This window comes from Orcinus orca, chromosome X (assembly GCF_937001465.1).
Source record: "Orcinus orca chromosome X, mOrcOrc1.1, whole genome shotgun sequence".
Classification (NCBI taxonomy): Eukaryota; Metazoa; Chordata; class Mammalia; order Artiodactyla; family Delphinidae; genus Orcinus; species Orcinus orca.
This window is the reverse complement of record NC_064580.1, coordinates 21,131,536-21,148,982: the sequence shown is the minus strand read 5'-3', so window position 1 is coordinate 21,148,982 and position 17,447 is coordinate 21,131,536. Positions and strand designations below refer to the sequence as shown.

General features: G+C 46.5%; 2 protein-coding genes across 2 annotated transcripts in view; one reads left to right on the top strand and one right to left on the bottom strand.

Moving 5' to 3' along the window:
- PDK3 (pyruvate dehydrogenase kinase 3) overlaps positions 1–8,610 on the bottom strand; it is a 138,356-nt gene extending 129,746 nt beyond the window's left edge. The window contains exon 1 of the mRNA XM_033415094.2: positions 8,068–8,610. The gene's annotated coding sequence lies outside the window, so the exon portion shown is untranslated. The remainder of the gene's footprint in view (positions 1–8,067) is intronic.
- The window catches only part of KLHL15 (kelch like family member 15), a 475,484-nt gene that overhangs the window by 130,112 nt on the left and 327,925 nt on the right, over positions 1–17,447 (top strand). The gene's annotated exons all lie outside the window — the stretch shown is intronic.

Here is a 17,447-nt window from a genome sequence, read left to right as displayed (position 1 = left end):
CTCTAAGCACGCGGGCTTCAGTAACTGTAGCATGTGGGCTCAGTAGTTGTGGTGCACGGGCTTAGCTGCTCCGTGGCATGTGGGATCTTCCCGGACCAGGGCTCGAACCTGTGTGCCCTGCCCTGGCAGGCGGATTCTTAACCCTTGTGCCACCAGGGAAGCCCAACAATATCTTTTTAATTCAACACTCTTGACAGACTGGAGCAGACCCATCCCCTCCCCCTCCTCACCCTCTATAATGGCCTGAGACTCAGAAGACCTTGCACAAGTCATATCATCTTGTTAGGCCTCCATTCCTCCTTTTGAAAATGAGGGGTTGGCCTGACTCAAACTGACTCAATCAGTAAGGGAATATCATCGTCCATTACATATTAAAGACTGTTATAAGATGTTCAAATCCAAATTTGTTGATTTTTTAAAATAATGATAAAGTAAGCTGGTTGCACGGACTCAGAGCTGAATGGTGCCTCCAGGATCATAAGTACCGAGGCAGGGAGCTTTCTCTGGAACAGTCCTATGGGACATCTGAGCGCTCTGCCTGCTTCTCCAGCTGTGTAGCCTCCAAGACTGGCTCTCTGGCCCTCCCCAAGACTCCAAAAGCTATTTAAAATTTTGAATAAACTCCTTAAACTAACTAGAGTAGATTCTGATGTTGGCAACTAAGAACTCTGATGGATTCAGAATAGGATACGTTTAAAATTAACCCAATAATGTTGCCACAAGTCCCAAAATGTTCAGAATCAATGTCTCAGAATATTTTTTTCAAAGTAAAAGTAACTCTTTCAAATCGTAGCAAAATAAGAATGCTTTTCATTCTACCACATGTGCATTTACCTCCAAGAATGCCGACAATCTCCAAACTGAAGGACAGCCATAGGCGAACAATCTGTTGAAAAAGAGTCCTACTTTGCAGTGAGATTTTGCAAATACATTTCTTCTACAGTATGTGTAGGAGCCTCATTAGAAGATGCTAGCACTGACCTATAAGATGAACCTCAAAGTCAGACCTTTTCCTTTACTAGCACCACCATCTCTTACTGTGAACTTCATAATCGTGAAGCTGAAACACCATGGACTGTATACTCACTGTAATCAGAAATCTCCAGAAACCCTAATGCAGTGTTTTATGCTCTGCACTGGCATTATGAAACTATTTATGGTTATCAGAAACCTCCCTAGAAGGATAAGGGAATAGAAATGTCATTGAAAACAAAAACGTCACAGGCATGGGCTTCCCTGGTGGCGCAGTGCTTGAGAGTCCGCCTGCCGACGCAGGGGACGCGGGTTCGTGGCCCGGTCCGGGAGGATCCCACATGCCACGGAGCATGCCACGGAGCATGCCACGGGCTGGGCCCGTGAGCCATGGCCGCTGAGCCTGCGCGCACGGAGGCTGTGCTCCGCAACGGGAGAGGCCACAGCAGTGAGAGGCCCACGTACAGGAAAAAAAAAAAAAGTCACAGGCATGAATATTATAACAGATTAACTGACAAAGCTGCCCACTTCCCTCCATTATGTAATGGACAAAGGGAACTATTATACAATTACTCTACTCTTTTTTTATGTCAAGGGGGAAAACTGATGGTGCCATGAATTTCAGATTTACTGGAATTTGGATAAGTGTTCGCTTTTATCTCTGGTGAAGTTTCAACTTACTTTCTCAAGAACTATTGAGGTACTCATAATTTCAGCCATACATTAATATTTTGTTCTTACACTGAGGCTGCTTTTTAAAAAATCTGTACTTCAAAACCCCAAAGAGTCTACAAAAAAACACCTGTTAGAACTAATAAATTCAGCAAAGTTGCAGGATACAAAATGAACACACAAAAATCAGCTGCACTACTCACACAAGAGCCATGAGGTGGAAGCAACCCAAATATCCACTGACAAATGAAAGGATAAACAAAATAAAGTATACACATACAATGGAATATTATCAACCTTAAAAAGGAAGGAAGGGCTTCCCTGGTGGCGCAGTGGTTGAGAGTCTGCCTGCCGATGCAGGGGACACAGGTTCGAGCCCTGGTCTGGGAAGATCCCACATGCCACGGAGCAACTAACCCGTGCGCCACAACTACTGAGCCTGCGTGCTGCAACTACTGAGCCCACGTGCCTAGAGCCCATGCTCCCCAACAAGAGAGGTCACCACAATGAGAAGTCCGTGTATCGCAACGAAGAGTAGCCCCAGCTCACTGCAACTAGAGATAGCCCGCGTGCAGCAACGAAGACCCAATGCAGCCAAAAATAGATAAATAAAATAAATAAATTAATTTTTTTAAAAAGGGAAGGAGATCTTGTCACATGTTATAACATGGATGAACCTTGTGGTCATTATGAGGTTATTATGGTAAGTGAGATAAGCTAGTCACAAAAAGACTGAATGATTCCACTTACATAAGTACCTAGAGTAGTCAGACTCATAGAAACAGGAAGTAGAATGGTGGTTACCGGAAGCTGGAGGGAAGGAGAGTTGTTTTTTGACGGGTATAGTGTTTCAGTTTGTGTCCATCAACAGATGAATGGATACAGAAAATGTGGCACATATATACAATGGAATATTACTCAGCCATAAAAAGAAAGGAAATTGAGTTATTTGTGGCAAGGTGGATGGACCTAGAGTCTGTCATACAGAGTGAAGTAAGTCAGAAAGAGAAAAACAAATACCGTATGCTAACACATATATATGGAATCTAAGGGGAAAAAAAGGTCATGAAGAACCTAGGGGCAAGACGGGAATAAAGACACAGATCTACTAGAGAATGGACTTGAGGATACGGGGAGGGGGAAGGGTAAGCTGGGACAAAGCGAGAGAGTGGCATGGACATATATACACTACCAAACGTAAAATAGATAGCTAGTGGGAAGCAGCCGCATAGCACAGGGAGATCAGCTCGGTGCTTTGTGACCGCCTGGAGGGGTGGGATAGGGAGGGTGGGAGGGAGGGAGACGCAAGAGGGAAGAGATATGGGAACATATGTATATGTATAACTGAGTCACTTTGTTATAAAGCAGAAACTAACACACCATTGTAAAGCAATTATACTCCAATAAAGATGTTAAAAAAAAGTTCTAGAGAACTTGACTCATAACAATGTGAATACATTTAAAACTATTGAACTGCACACTTAAAAATGGTTAAGATGGTAAATTTTATGTTACCAGACCATATGACTTACCATAATAAAAAAGACCAAAAAAATCTGTGCTTCAAAAAAACATAAAGGTGTGTTTCAAATCCAGAGACTTCTACCATAGGAATGTATCCCATTAGCATTTGAGAATGCAAAGATATTTCCGTATTGTATTTTCTTGCCCTAAACTCCGATGGTTACCCAAATCCTTATCCCTAAGCCAAGTACCAGACTCTACCCACAATCCTCTCACCCCAAACCCTATCACATGACTCTAATCCCTAACCCTAACCCCAATATGTAACGCTAACCCCTGACCCAAACCCCAATCCCTTTCTCCATGACACTCTGCTTACCTGCCACAACTCTGTCCCTCCCCACCCCCCCCACCCCCCACCCCCGCCACACTCCCTCCCAGGGGGAGCAGCTTTTCTAGAGAAGGACTTGCTATTTCCCACAACCCTTTAGGCCAGGCTAGGCCAACCAGCTGGAAACTCTTTGGTCTATACTTGCGGGTTCCCCCAAGTAACTGAGCCTCTTAGGCCTGATCCTCCAATCCCAGCATTGCCCTTACTGACCCATCCTGCTCCAGGAACATGTCATTCCCCAGCCCAATCCTGAGACAGGATGACCAGCTTCAGTTCTCTGGGAAATTAATTCAGGAGGAAAAACTCTTCCTTCATAATGTTCACCAAACTTATTTAGTTTAACTCCAACTTTGGGGCCAGCCTGCCCCGCCACTTAAATCCTACGGCAACCCAGGCAAGCTACTTAACTTCTCTGTGCCTCAACTGCTTGCTCTGTAAAATGGGTTTAATAACAGCACGTCTTTCATAAGGTGACTAGAAAGATTAAATGAGTTAATATATAAAAGCACCTAGAATGGTACCTGGCACCATAGTAACCACCAAATAAGTGTTCGCTTTTGTTAACATTAGTATGACTGTTACCAAAAAAAAAAGTATACGTTTTCCTCTTCAGACTCCCACTTACTTTTATAATGAGGGCAAAAAACCTAAACGTGCTTATTTTAGAATTTTTACAAAGCACAGAAAAGTATAAAGAAGAAGAAAAATAGCCCACATCCATCCACTTACCTACATTTTGAGGACAAAGGATAATTTGACTTTGCTAACAGTCTGCATTTTAGTAGATTTTCACTTGCTGCAGCCCTGCCCAGCCAAGCAGAACTGTACTTTGATTTTATTTTGCTCTTGGCACTCAACTATAATTCCAGGCATAACATAGGGTCTCTGTATGTTTGTGTTTCCCACTAGGTTGGAAGCTCCTGGAGGAGAGGAACAGTATCTCTTTACTCTCTGCATGCCCTGGATGCCCAGCACAGAGCCAGACCAGGAAGATGCCTCCTCAATGCCAATATGCCTGGCTTCTCCCAGCTGTACCACTCCAGAATTCTGTTTCACAACTCTTCGCTCAGAAATGCAGGATTCTAGCAGAACTATCTCTGAAATAGAATGTAAGGCGAGAAGAATTCCCCCATTGTGAATTTGGTGGGGGGGGGGGGTGGAGGGCGGTCTGCAGTACCTCTTCTCAAAGATCTTAGAAAGGGCGTTTTCCTCTGTTGGGTAATTGCAAACATTTTTTTCCACAGAGGATGTGGCTCATTAAAGTGGTGATTTTCCACTTGCAGGTATAAAAATGAAGAGAAGGCTGGCCAAAGCTGTGCCCCAAAGAGACATGGCATCTGCTAGCTGCCTGCCAAAGACCACAAAACAATGGAGGGTCCTTTCTCAACACAGGTAACTGTAGTCTAACCGACATCACTCCCTCTCTTAAGGAAGCTTACCAAGTGGCAGCAAATGCCATCCCAAGCAGTAAAATGAGAAACAGAAACATGAGGCTTAATGTAGCACGAACACGGGTTTTGAGAAAACTTATTTTTTAAGAAAAAGCTGGAAGGAGCAAGAGACGATCGAACAGACACGTCAATTTCAGGGATAATCCTGCTTTCCATCCATGCTCACTTCTGCCCTCTCCTTTCCCTTTCATCTTTCCAACTGGCCTGATGTTCACAGCAGAGAGAGCTGATGTAACCGAGATTTTCCTTTCCCAGAAAGGCCTTTTGTGATGTTTCCATGCAAACCGAATAAACTTACTGGAAGTGAAGTAGGAGACAGACGCGATAAAAGAATGAATGTGCAAGTTTACAATTCAAAAGAGGAAGAGGCTCTTCCCCCAACTTATGAGCAGCTTCTAAATCACACAGAGCATCAGCAGAGGCAGAATATGTATGTATGTGGATGTAAGAAATGCTTACGTTTTACATAAATCTATGCATCTGCCTCCCACAGCGGACAATTAAGAAGTAGAAGTAATCAAAGCTTGACTCTGTATACCCAAATCCAAGAAAGTGCCAGGGCTGTCTTGTCATTGGTGTTTTTCCTCCCCCATAATAGATTCTCTTCCCTCTTCCATAAGCATTTTACCAGGCTATGTTTAGAATAGACGTCAGAGCTGGGAAACCAACTAGCAAAGCAAGACTTTCCCAATGGTGCCATCTGGTGGTGCTTCTGTGTATTACAACATGGCTTTGACCTGAAGCCGACACAGGGAAAGCCAAGGGCAAACAACTTGGAATTAGTCCTTTCATGATTTTTTTTAAAAAGTCGAACCTTTGAGATTTGGCATTGGATCGTGTGTGGCAAGTGTCAAACACACAGGTGTTGAGAGAAAGTTCTGCCACATGACAGAAATCATACATTAAGAAACAAAGTTTTGGGTCGCCCTGAACACTCAGCTGGTTTCATGAATTAGGTGAACGCCCTGTCCATTTTTTTTTTTAATCGAGCGATGAAAATGTTTACAAAAGACCTCTGGGGAGAGATTCGTGAAAGGGCAACTTCTAGGGAAAGGGTTTAGAATCGCTGCATTTTAGAGAGAGAAGAATCCCTTTAGATGTGGGCTTCTGAACCTGGGGACCACAATCCCATTTTAGGGAAAGCGGACTCCTTGATTTTGAACATAAAAAGTGGTGTGTTGGCACAGATGGGCATTTTAACATAAAGGGCATTTTATCAGATTCTCAAAGGAGTCCATGGCCTAGAAAAAGCTAAGAACAAATGCCTGGGATCCTAACCTAACCTCATACCCTGTTAGAAAATTCTGTCCACAACAGTCTCGACAAATTCAGGTACTCTCGGTTTGAACTTTACTGTTATGGAGACATCGTTGCTTTGAGGCAGTTAGTCAATGGTAATTACTTCGAAGCCTTCGGAACTTTTAATACTGAATTGGCCTTCCCCAGAATGTCAACCCACTGGGCTCAGCTACACTCTCCACCCTATTACAGTGCGCTCTAGTCCTTCTCCAAGCTTGGATGGCCTTCCTGCAGGTCTCCCCCTTTCCAGGCTAAACCCACCCAGAACCTTTCATTTGCCATGGTTTTCAGATCCTTCATTTCCCCCTCTCTTTTTGTGAGACAACACTTCTTTGACATTGACAACTTGTACAAAACAGAATACCCTACCCCCCATGACAACCCCTTCCACCTACAGAGTGCCTGACGTGAACTTGTTCCAAACACCCAAGGCCTCTTTTTAATTTCTTCACCGACCCCTAGTTTAACCAAGAGTCTTTCACCCTTTCCAGGTTAAAGAGCACTGGCCTTAATAAACAGTAAGAAAAAGGACAAACCAGAAACTGTGTGCTGCTTCTCTCTGCCATTTTTTGTATCACTTCACTCGCCCCAAGGAGACCCATCCTTTCCTTCTTCCTGTTTCAAATAGAACATAAAAGCTTTTTTATTGCTATCATTACTATTGTTCTCAAATCTGAGCTTATTCTGGTCTTTTGATTTCGATCCTGAGAAATTTATGACATGCTTTGTGTTTCTCCTTTAATGATGCCAGATTTCTGGTTTTGTACATATCGCTTTAAAATCAAAGCTATCTAGAGCCCTCTGTGCAGCCTTGATGGTTTCCTTAGATCTGCCCCATTTTCTCTCTTCTCCAGCCTCCTTTGTGGTGATGTATCACAAACAGGTTTTTTTAGCAACCATTTTCTCTTGCTCATCTCTATCTTTTGGATTCTCTGACCATGAACTCATGCCCATATTTTTGGTAGATTTTTAAAAATCTTTTTTCCTAAACTCTGGACACATGCCTGGGGATCCCTTTCTTGCTAGGTCAAATTGTCCTTGTCATTCTCTCCTATTTCCCATCACTCCCACTGTCACCTCATGGGTGATGATTAGGATGGGTGTAGCATTCTCCTCACGCTCTCATCAGCACCGTAAGGCAAGAAAGGTAAATAAAAGAGACAGTGGGGGACTTCCCTGGTGGCGCATCGCTTAGGAATCCGCCTGCCAATGCAGGGACACGGGTTCGAGCCCTGGTCCAGGAAGATCCCACATGCCACAGAGCAACTAAGCCCATGCACCACACTACTGAGTCTGCGCTCTAGAACCCGCGAGCCACAACTACTGAGCCCGCGTGCTACAACTACTGAAGCTCACGCACCTAGAGCCCATGCTCCGCAACAAGAGAAACCACTGCAATGAGAAGCCTACGCACCTCAACGAAGAGTGGCCCCCACTCGCCGCAACTAGAGAAAGCCCGCACACAGCAACAAAGACCCAACGCAGCCATAAATAAATAAATTTAATAATAAAAAAATAACATTTAATGCTCAGTTACCTTGTACCGGGCACTGTACCAATCTATTGTATTAAAAAAAAAAAAGACAGTGGCACACGATCAAGGCCAGAGATTAAACCAGGAAGAAACAGACAAGGCAGTTCAAGAAGGAACTCCACGAAGGCTGGCTGCCTCTCACAGCTTTGCTCTTACGCTCAGCCTGGTGCAATGGGGGAACGGGTGGATTTTCAGAGAACCCAGCGCGGCTCCGAGATCCAGCAACGGAGTAAACAGAAAATATACTAGGCAAGGGTGGGTGGTCGCTGTTGCCTCCTCCTTACCTTGCGGATGCTAATTCCAGAGCAGAAGCAGCGTAAATCTTCTGGAACCTCATGATCTGCAGGACGTGGACCCCTTACCATCCTTAGGCCGAGGCGGTCCTGGAAATCCAGCCAGGCTGCACAGACCGACGAAGGCCTCGAAGCCCGCGGCTGAGGGATGAGGGCCCGCGGGCGAAGCTTGCCCTCTGGCTGCAGACCAGCAGGCCCGCCTAACACCAACCCCGCGGGCGGCAGGCGATTTCATAAGAGACTGTCCTTGTTGTGAGGTGAGCAATTCCCAGCCGCCCTGGCAGCACCGTAGGTGTCCTGCCCGTGTGGGCTCAGCGCTCAGTCCCACGCAGGCTGACAGCCTTTCACCACCAGCTTCTGCAGAGTGCGCACCACACACCCAGGGCAGCCAGGAGTTCCAGGGAGCGGTCCTCAATCACTGATGAAAGGGACCCGACCGCACAACATCCCAGTTTCTCACCGCCAAGTGGAGCCACTTGGAGATGCGTGCTCCCCAGGCTGCCTGCTGTCCCCAGTCGTCACCTGCTCACTGACACCAATAACTTGTCCTGACTGCCTTCCCTCCTCCTCTTTTCCCCACTTTCCTGCTGGTGCTTCCGGGTTTCACCTCCCAAGTAAACTGCTTGTGCTCGAATCCTAGTCTCCTCGTGCGTGCTAAGACACCACCTGATTGTAGTTCCGCAAATCACATCCCCCGCTGCCCTCAGGGCTCACATAACGAGCGCTCCCGCGCCCGGGGCGGTTGTGCTTCTGCATCCTCTCCCTGACTATCCACCCCTGGCAGGCATCTCACGAGGCTGTTTCCGCGCTTTTCCACGTGGGTTCACAAGTGAGCTCCTGGTAACACTGACTCAGCGCTCCTGGAAACCCGGCCCCAGCTAGCCGCCCCCCACCCGCCCGCCCTGCCCCGCCCCCTCGCCAGCCTCCAACAGTCAGTCCCCTAAGCAGTGGTGCTCAGGGCGTGGCCCGAGGATCCCCGCCCCCACATCCGTGTTATCTGGGGAGCATGTTAACAATGAGCTTTCCTGGACACTACCAACTGAATCAGAATTTCTGCCGGTGGGGCCCGGGAATCTGCATTCTAAGCAATTCCTCCAGGCATCTTATACAGCCCGAACGTTGAAATCAGCTGCTCGGAAGCGTGAGCCTTCAGCAATCAGCGTCATCAATTTACCGTAATCAGTTCCCAGCCCAGCCTCCTTCAGCAAAACCCACAGCGCTCAGCAGCCAAGCTCAGGTGCTTCATCCCCTTTACTGTTTCTGTGCGACCCTCCCGACAGTTTTGTGTGTTTTTTCTGCCCTCTGGGCTTTTGACACTGCTTTGCCCATAGTGCAGAGGGTAGACACGTGCCTGGGGTTGTAGGCTTCCTGGGGGAGAACTCAGCCAATGACTGCCAGGTGTGGGCATATTAAAGCCCAGCTGCCTGGCTTGGATCTGGGACAAACTCTTGGGGTTAGTTTACCCTCAAGAGCTCCCCTGGGGATCTGGCCTCGACTGGGACTTCGCTCAAGATCATCCTTTGCTTGCCTTCCTCCCCTTCCCTGTCCTGCTCCCACCCTGCCCTTCCTCCTGAAGAAACCTGAATCCTCATCTCAGGCTCTGCTCCTGGGGACATTTACCTACAAACGTGTTTTACTTATTTTTCCCTGACTTTTGCTATGTGAGTGCATTTGAAAATAGCTCGTTACACCATAAATAACAACTCTGCTCAGTATCAAATTGTTCACGAGCAGTTTCAGTTACAATGAAAGGAGGTGCCTTCGTGGATGGAGGTCACGAAAGCCAGTGCCCCTTTCCCTACTCCGCCATTTCCTCTGCCCTTCGGTCATTGCTGAGACTTCATGAGCACTTACTGCGTTCCAGGCATTGTTCCAAGCACTGCATGTCTAGTATGTCTTTTAATCCCCACAGCAACCCTTTGAGAGTGGCACTTTTATCATTTCCATTTTCTGAGGAGGAATCAGAGCACAAAGATAGTAAAGGACTTGCCCAAGGTCACACAACCAGTGGCAGAGCCAGCAATTAGTCCAGGCCATCTGGTCCTAACACCTGTGGCTGACCCAGATCTCTCCCTTCTCGGATCCACACTGTATTTATATATTTACATATTTATTTGTGTGTTTGCATATTTACATATGTATTTATTTGTTTGGCATAACTCTGGCATTATGGCCTGTCTTGCTCACTGTGCATTTTATGCGGACAGATCTTGTCTCAACTCCAAAGATGGTAAGCCCCTTGAGGGTGGGACCAACTGGCCATACACCTGCAGCTTCTCCCTGGGCAAGGCCAGGCCCCCGTATGCACTTGTATATTGATTCCTCATGTTCTTCACCAATTTCCTCCCACCCAGGCCTTGGTGCTTTTTCTTCAACCACCTCCTCTGGCTACAGACCCAGGCTTTCTTCTCTTCCTCCTGTTCCATCACCATCACATGGCATGACCAGTAGGTTGTCTAAATCTTTATTATACAATATATAATATTGTGTGTATACAGGCCTAACTTTGTGACTATTAGTCAAACCTAAGCCTATATAAATCTCCTAGTCTTCTGCCCCAAATCAAGATGTATTTTGCAGGGCTTCCCTGGTGGCGCAGTGGTTGAGAGTCCGCCTGCCGATGCAGGGGACACAGGTTCGTGCCCCGGTCTGGGAAGATCCCACGTGCCGCGGAGCGGCTGGGCCCGTGGGCCATGGCCGCTGAGCCTGCGCGTCCAGAGCCTGTGCTCCGCAACGGGAGAGGCCACAGCAGTGAGAGGCCCGCATACCACAAAAAAAAAAGATGTATTTTGCATACTTTGCTATGATGTCTAAGTTGGTAGACGCTAGCCACATGTGGCTATTTAAATTTAATTAAATTAAAAATTCAGTTCCTCAGTTCCACTAGCCACATTTCAAGTGCCCGATAGCCACATGTGGCTAGTGGCTACCCCAATGGAACAGCACAGACACTGAACATTTCCACTGCCAACTAAAAACTGTTGTTCTCCACCTGGTTTTACAAGAACGAAGTCTCTAGCCACTGCAGTGGCTGCCCTTCAACACCCTCCTGAAAAGAGTTCAGGGTGGAGACCAGGAATGAGGCACTCTGTGCTGTGGGAAGAACTGGCAGAACAGGGCTTCGGATAGATATTTTCAGGAGAAGATTTTATGAGCCCAATTTCTTGCATCTTCTCATATCTAGAAAAGCACTAAACTCACGAACAGAGACATCTGCTCCTCGTAACTGGCAGCAACCTTCTGCCAAAATGTGTGCTTGCTTGCATGTACCCCCCTCACTAAAATCATCTATAATACTGACCTCTCCCCCTACCTCTCTGCAGCAGTTCCTCAGAGCTAGCTGAGAGGCTGTCTCCCAGGCTATAGTCCTCATTTTGCCCCAAATAAAACGTAAGTCACAACTCTCGCATCGTGCATTTTTTTTTCCAGCCGACACCACAGGAAGTCCTATTGGATAGTGAGTGCTACTTCAGAGGCTAGCATAGCTGATTTTTCTCTTGAAGACTAAATAAAATTATTTCTCTTTTGCCAGATTCTAGAGACTCCCACACATCGCTACTAAAATCCCATTCATGTCCGCCCTAATTTACAGGGTTACTCATATGCTGCCTGAGACGCAGGCTGGAGGATGGGGGTGAAGGTAACCTCTTCCCTGATCCCCCGGGTCCCAGAGAATGTCAGCGGCACCTGGAGTTTTGCAGGTTGCTTCTTCATTTAGGGGACATTCAAGTACATCCCCTCTCTTTTGCCAGCCCCACCTCCCCCGAGTCTCCAGTCCTCAAAAGACTTGGGAATGTAAAGCTTTTTAACACAAAACTGCAACAGGGAAGAGCAAAATCTGACTCCATGTTGCATCTGTTTCTTTTACTTTAACCTTTGCTTTTCATTGCTTTTGTTACTATAATCACTAAAAGGACGCTGTCTATAGCCTTAAGCATACATAATGGCCTCCCTCAGGGAACCCTGACCCTCTGCCTGAATGTTAAACTAAAGTGCCTTTGTTCAGCTCACAGGGAAACACCCTGACCCTGCCCACCTGTGAATGGCTGCAGAAAAGAAGAAATAAACACAGCCCCTCCCTGAGGCTGGCCAAACCAGGAGATGTTTTGCAAGGCTTATGGCCTTTTTGCTTTACTTCCTCACCTTCTCCCCATCTCTGTTCTATGAAAGAAACTAGTATCCAGACCCCATAAGATGGTATTCTGGGATGCTAGCCCGCCATCTTCTCGGACACCCAGCTTTCTGAATAAAGTCGCTATTCCTTGCCTCAACACCTCATCTCCCTATTACTGTCCTGCTGTGCAGTGAGCAGACCGAGCTTGGATTCGGTCACAAAACTACACAACACACTTTTCTCCTCTCATTGTTGAAATCTCTGGTTAAAAACCAAACGGGGGCCATGAGCCTTGTCTGCAGCCATCTCCAGGGCTACAGAGGGAGCCAGAAAATGTTCACACGTTAAATGCATTTTCTTATAATTAACACAGCTGACATTCTTTAACTGTTTGGCTTCTTTCTGCCTTTAGGCAGCAAACGACAGCAGCGGTTTTGTCAGCCCCTCTCTTAAAATCAATTAAAGTCCTGAACACTTGAGTAGTCAGTTCCTGCCAATACACCAGCTCCATCTGCACCTCAAAGAAGTCGCTTATGCTGATCAGGCCTGCTGAGGTGACCTTTTGCACATTCCCAGGGAATCAGTACAAAGTCTCTTGCCAGGTGCAAACTGGCCTATTAAAAGGGATTTGTTCAGGGCCCCAGGAACTAGAGAGCGGTTCCCAAGGGCACACACAGCTCTCTAGGGAGACTCGAGACCCCGGAGCTTTCAGACTCAGTTTTGCTTTCCTTTTCTACCTTGTTATTTCTCTATTTTCCCTACACCTTCAGTAAATGTTTGTCAAATATTGTGAGTCTGTCTTTGGAAAATTAAAGGAGGGCCTTGCATCCATTGCTGGGAGCAAAGTTCTAGAGAGCAAAAATCCCCTGACCCCAAACCTCTGCAGACACAGGCTGGCTGAGGTGACAGCCCTGACCAGGATGATGTGTGAGAGCACAGGAGCCTAAAGCAAAGCTCTCGCAGAACTATTTAGAAGAGGGAATCTGGGAGGACTGGAACTGTGGTGGTGTGGCAGGTGGGCAGAGTACCAAGCAGGTCTGTGCAGGAAAGAGATGGCATGCTCAAAAAAGTGGAGTCGGGGAGAGTTTAATAAAGAGACGAAGTACAAAGTGAGCTGCAGGGTTAGAGGAAATCAACGAGGGATGGGGAAACACACCAGGGCAAGAGGAGGAAGCAGCCTCACACCTAGGCCTGAAGGGGCAAGAGGAGGGAGGGGTCACCCACCGAAAGTGGTGGCAGTTGTAGCTCAGGGAGAGGGCTGCCTGCTAGGAGGTGTGGCCTTCGCTAGAGGGAAACAGCCGCTGTCCAGCCCAGCCACGCAAGCAGGAGCTGGGGGAGTAAATACCCCGACCTCTCTTCCTGCCTCCAATTTCCTGCCCGTGTCCCCATTGACTGGACCCAACCAGAAGGAGCCACCCTTCAGATGGGATCTGGAGAGACAAATGGAGGATATCCAGCTCAGGAGCTCAAACTGTTTTCCAAGCTATTATTTGGAGATCCTGAAGACCTCTAGCTTACACACACACACACACACACACACACACACACACACACACACACACACACACACACACACACACACACACACACACACACACACACACACCAGAGCCACTGTCTGTAGCTGGTCTTTTTTTTTTTTTTTTTCCGCCTTGCCTCGAGGCATGCAGGATCTTAGTTCCCCGAACAGGGATCAAACCCGCGCCCCCTGCAGTGGAAGCTCGGAGTCTTAACCACTAGGCCGCCAGGGAAGTCCCTGTACCTTGTCTTTGTCCAGCACCTCAGCCCTCTTTCTTCTGGTAACAGAAGCCCCTTTGTTATGTGGAATTGCCTTTCTCCTACTTGTGTGGTTCTCTATCCCCATCCCACGACAAGGGTGGCATGTCCTCAAGGCCTGGCCAATCATGACACTCCATCTCCCCAGTCACTGGAGGTGGGAGCATGAACCAAGCTGAGCCCAATGGGATTTTTCCCTGGAGTTTTATCTCCTTCTTCTGTCCTTTCTTGCTTCCTATCATCTGGTTGTCCATCCACCCATGGATTGTAGAAGAGAGAAGCTCTCATCTCTGGGGTCAACTAAGCTGGGATAACAGGAGTTTGCCTTCTTCCCCCACTACATGGAAGAATATTTAGGCAATAAAGAGACCAATATAAAGAGAAACGCAGAGTTAAGGGGAGAGAAGGGGTGACAGATAGCCCTTAGGATGTCATTTGACACCTTAGAGTCCCTGAGACAAGCTCTATCTCTGGATATGCCACTTTCCTGAGCCAATAAATCCCTCTGTTCTTAAACTGGCTTGAATTGGATTTCTATTATTTGCACTAGAAATGGTGTCGCAGACAAGCCCTGACGGAAAACGCACACTCGGACACACACCAACCTATCCTACCCTCTCCACGGTAGTCACCCCACACACTTCCTTCCACTCTCCACCCTTATAAACTGCATTCACAGAAATCTATAATCTCAGCAACCCCCCACGGAAATGCTAAATCACTGTGTTATCTTAGTGTGGAGTATAAGAGGAAGCAACTTTAAGTTTAAAAAACTGAATTTAGATCAGTATACTATTAAAGATTGCATTATAATTTCCATTTTAATGTATTGTTTAGTAACATTCATAACATATACGGACAAAGTTCTATTTGTTCCCATTTAACAAGTGATACCTGCTGCTTATCTTAAATTAAGTAGGCAAGAAAAAAAGTACGCAAGAAAGAGCATAGTTTATCTACAATTTCAAAATGTCATCATAATATTGTGTTTGGGGACCAAATGTGTATTAATATGTAGATTGAAATTTCACTATGTGTTACAACCCTCCAAACTGCTTCTGTGACCTGATATTTGGAATTCTGGAATTTTGCACTATAAAAAAATCAATTACCTTATTATTATTATTATTATTATAATTTTCATGTTTTGTTCCTAAAAGAGGAGACGTGAGTACTTTCTGGCTGCTCTTTGCAAGTACTTCTCCAGAAATAACACTCTGTGGGTTTGGATAATTTTATTACCCATAAAGAAAAAGCCAAACTGGGTACAAATTTCTCCTTTTAACTTCTGTTCTGAAGAACTAGAGCTATCCTGATGTACTAAGCAATGATATGAATATACCTTACAGGTCTGAGGTCAAAATCCAGAATGACTGTGTTTATGTCCCTCATTAGCGCCTTCATTCTATTTTTTTAAACCAGTTTAACCATTTTTAAGTGCACAGTTCAGTAGCTCACTCTGTTCACTAAATCAGTATTCTTGATCCTCTCTTTAACCAATAAGCCGTTGAGTTGAAGCGTGGAATAAAAATCATTGAAAGCTGGGGTTTCCCTCATGGTGCAGTGGTTAAGAATCCTCCTGCCAACTCAGGAGACACGGGTTCGAGCCCTGGTCCGGGAAGATGCCACATGCTGCAGAGCAACTAAGCCCGTGTGCCCTAGAGCCCGTGCTCTGCAACAAGAGAAGCCACCGCAATGAGAAGCCTGCGCACTGCCGGGAAGAGTAGCCCCCGCTCGCCGCAACTAGAAAAAGCCCACGCACAGCAAAGGAGACCCAATGCAGCCAAAAATAAATAAATAAATAATTTTTTAAAAAATGGAAAGCTAGGGCTTCCCTGGTGGCGCAGTGGTTGAGAGTCCGCCTGCCGATGCAGGGGACACGGGTTCGTGCCCCGGTCTGGGAAGATCCCACATGCCGCGGAGCGGCTGGGCCCGTGAGCCATGGCCGCTGAACCTGCGCGTCCAGAGCCTGTGCTTCGCAACGGGAGAGGCCACAACAGTGAGAGGCCCGCGTAATGCAAAAAAAAAAAAAAAAAAAAAAAAAAAAAAATGGAAAGCTATAAAATGGTGAAAACCACCATTGTAGCAGGTGAACTAGTCAGCTGAGTGATAAAACAACAAAATAGCTGATGTTGAAACAGGCCCAGCTGATCTCCACTCACTGCCCCAGACACCTCGTCCACATTTGGAGGCCTTTACAACTGAAATTAGAACAGACTTCACTATCATTTTTAAATATCATGAAGCTCAGAACACTTCACAAATCCCTTGGCATTCTTTTTTTAAATTAATTAATTTATTTGGTTGCTCTGGGTCTTAGTTGTGGCAGGCAGGCTCCTTAGTTGCGACTCGAGGGCTCCTTACTTGTGGCATGCAAACTCTTAGTTGAAGCATGCACGTGGGATCTAGTTCCCTGACCAGGGATTGAACCCAGGTCCCTTGCATTGGGAGCACAGCGTCTTAACCACTGTGCCACTAGGGAAGTCCCCCTGGGCATTCTTAATACCAAAATTGAAATTGGAAACCTTGGATTCATATCCTGGTTCCACTTCTCACTAGCTCTGTGACCCTGAGTGAATGATTTCCTTTTTCTTTTTCTAAAGCTCAGTTTGTATATATATAAATGAGGATTTAAAACATCTACCCAGTGAACTTGGCCAGACCACGATGTGGGCACACCACAGTCAGATGCAAAGACATTGCTTTCACTTCAATTTACTATCGAAGCAGCTGATGGATAAAAGCTGCACAAAGGATAATAAATGTGGTAATGATCCCAATGAGTGAACAGATGTAGTTTGTCAAAGCAGCCCTAGTAGAGTAAGCTGTCCACAGGGTCAGAGGAACAAAAAGCCCAACTCCTTGCATCATTAGGCTGGGGTAGGGCCATGACACAAGAGCAGTGGTTTTCAAAGTGTGGTCCCCGGACCGGCATTTTTGACCTGGGTATTTGTGAGAAATACAAATCTTTGGGCCCCAGCCCAGACCTACTGAGCCAGGAGCTTTGGGGCTGGGGGGCCAGCAATCTGTGTTTTCACAAGCCCTCCAGGAGATTCTGATGCATGCTCAAGTGTGAGGACCCCACTGTAGCATGAGACAATTGCTTCTGGTACCGGTTTTCCTTGCATGTTCTCATTTCTCTCATGGGCCCGCTTACCACCCACCGCTACTGCAGGAAAAAAAAAATCCTGTGTGGACTTGGAAATTCTCCGTTTTCTGCAAAGCTCTATACAAACATAAAGGATTTATTTCTCTCAGGAGCAGCTAGGCAGAGAATTTAACAACTGGTTCTGCTGAGATCCTGAGTGATCAGCCCTGCTCATAGGCAGAGGGTTGGGCTACCCCTTTCCCTATGGTCTTTGGGGATCCCCTGCATTTGTATATGTGAAGAAGGAAGAGATGGAATGTCAAGAGCTTGCGAGCCTAGCCTATCTACCTGCGGACCTGGCTCCATCTTCCTGGTTTGCTGTAAGCAGCACTG